Here is a 3,046-nt window from a genome sequence, read left to right on the forward strand (position 1 = left end):
TTGGACTTCACATAGATACACGCTTCACATGGAAACAGCACATCAAATCAATAATAGACAAAATACAGATAGCAAGGAGACAAATGCACTGGCTAACAAGCCGAAAATCCAAACTAAGCACAGAAAACAAACTGAAAATATACAAAATAATCATAAAGCCAATCTGGACATACGGAATTCCACTATGAGGAACAGCAGCAATGAGCCATATAAACAAAATAGAAACAATCCAAGCCAAAATCCTTAGAACAATGGTAAACGCCCCGTGGTACGTTAGAAACGAGGACATACGGAAAGACCTGGGAATACCAACGGTGAAGGAAGAGATTACCAGATTCGCAACAAGATGCAGAATAAGAACAGAAACACACCCGAACCAGCTGGCAGCTGAAACGTGCAACACAACAAACATCGCAAGAAGACTAAAAAGGAAACACCCAATAGACCTCATAAAAGATATAAGTTTAATTTATAAAGATTTATGATGACTACAGATTTATGATGATCGGTTTAATTTATAAAGATAGTGTTGGGAAATTTTCCAAAGAATTCCAAGGGGAAGGCCCGGTGTCCTTTCATCTTCTACATATATATACTTGTAATTGATAATTTTTAAATATTTGTTCATACTATTTTCTAAGAATATAGTGTAATAAATGCAATTGGTTACATGCTACAAACGGACTAATTACAATTAGCAATAGTTATTACCATTAATTTCTACTATTCAATATAAGGAACGTGTTGAAATTACATGATTCTCAGGAGTATATAACTTTAAGACTATTTTTCATTGTGCTATGCTCTTGGGATCTGCCATTTCAAAGTACGATAAACTAGGGCTCGAGCTTAAGTACTTAGAACTACGACATAAGACACAAAATACAGTTTCTAACTTCTAAGTTAAGAAAACGAAATTTTCGAATGAAAGTATATTGCATTACGTGAAATTTTGAAATATTTACAAGTCTTTTCGTTTGCATATTTTAAGAACTTATATAACAGTAAACGAAAAGCATCTATTTCAATGTCGAGAATTAAGCAAATTAAATCAGAGAAAATAGTTGATAAATTATGATCTTATGTTGAACTGTTGGTTTCAGTTTCTTTCTATAAAAGGCTATAAAATGTGGTGCTTTTAACAAGGATAGTTCTGGTATTATCTTAAATTTCAAATCGTAAATGGAGATATATTAAACCTTTAGTTTGAAAATTAATTCGAAGTTTTTAAAAGGTGTCTAAGTTCATAATCTTTTTTAACTGTTGCATAAATGCAAAAAAAATATTCTATTTAAACGACAATTTAAATTGAAAAAAATTCACACAGGAGAATATTAACAATAACTTTGCTATTAATTCTATGTAAAAAAAGGAAGTAAACAATATTCAAATTATTGATTTATGTAAACTTATTTTTATTCGTTTTCTGAAATTACATAAACTTTTCTAAATTCTATAAAATAACAATCTTTTTCAATGGAAGAACATTTTAACAAAAAGAGTCTCTTAGATTTACAGAATATACAGAAAAATTTTGTATGTTTATGATTTTCCCAACAAAAATCATACAATACATAGAAATGCCAATATAGTCTGATGTGTGATCTCGAAATTCTAAAAGCGTCGAAAAAGTCACGTTCGTATTAATGTTCGTAATACTATATTCTTTCTATTTAACATGAAATTTCCCTTTTTGTTGTCAGTGTTTAAATTTGTGTGGTTTTTCTGATTTTGAAAATGACGAATGAAGAGTTAGTATTGTATATATACGTGAATCATAGTTTAATTTTCATGAAAGTGGGTCAGGGTATTCTTATTTCTCACAATGATGTACGAAAAAGCTTGCTTGAGCGGTACAATTTTTCTCTACCGACGATCTATCCTCATACTGACGAATCGTCGCCACGATCGTCACTAAGTATCGTGATTAAGTGAGAACTCTCGGCGAATTTGGCCACACGCTTTCGATGTAGACACCCGTAGATGTTAGAACGCAAGTTTGAACGATAAATCCCGCGTGCTTTAATTCTCTAAATGAGGAATCGTTGTAGTTCTCTTGTCTGTTGTACGGTATGTTGTACGCGTTACGAGAAGAATGGAAGAATGGAATCGGTTACTTCCCACTATGTTAGCGATACACAAACGATGAACAAAACTATATAATTCTGTAGACGTCAGCCTACAACGTCCGAATTAACAAGTCGGGTATGAGAAACCCGGCCTGTTCGGTCTCGGGATCGAGTACCCGTCTTAAGGGAAGAAGCATAACAGAGCTTAAATATTTCTGGATCTTCGTTATAAGATCATAGATGATACTCGTGTCATTCATATCTTTCGTCATATCCTAGTTGAGACGTAACCATATTCTGTTCACGGTCGATACGTTCGGCCTTGTAGCTTGAGTCTACGAAGAAATCACGACCTGTACGAGACGTTCAGAAAGCTTATTGAACAAACTCAATTGGTTTGTGGCTCGCAAGCTGGCAATCTGGTGAAACGATCTTTGCACGAGCTGATCCATCTAGCCTCTACTGTGTATAAAATATTGTTCCAGCTGTGCTTTTTGCTTCTGTTTCGCTGATATTGGAAATTGGATATCGGCGAGAAATCATGTTCCGTGTTTGTTTAGCAAGGTAAAAAATTTCAAACCGCTAATAAAAATCTAAAATCGAAGAACTTATCAAAGATGTCAATAATACTTGATTGTAAAATTTTGTTGTTTGCATGTTTTATTGTAGATCTGAATTAATGAAAAAGACATTCTTTTTTATCGAATAAATTTGGATAATTTTAGAAATTTCTTGAAATTCTGAATTTAAATTCATTACTCATTTATGTTTACAACCTATAAGAATATTTATTCTATTAAACAAGTGAATATTTTTTGTTTGGCTGCGAACATATTAGTGGGAAAGTATGTAAATGTTAATACCGTTGCAAAGGAATATTATACATTTCACACAGTTCTATTGCAAAATGAATAACGACTTTTAATTTAATTAAAAAATAATTTTTTATCAATTTACGGGCATAAATATATCTAAAT

This window comes from Bombus pascuorum, unplaced genomic scaffold, assembly GCF_905332965.1.
Source record: "Bombus pascuorum unplaced genomic scaffold, iyBomPasc1.1, whole genome shotgun sequence".
In the NCBI taxonomy this organism is placed as follows: Eukaryota; Metazoa; Arthropoda; class Insecta; order Hymenoptera; family Apidae; genus Bombus; species Bombus pascuorum.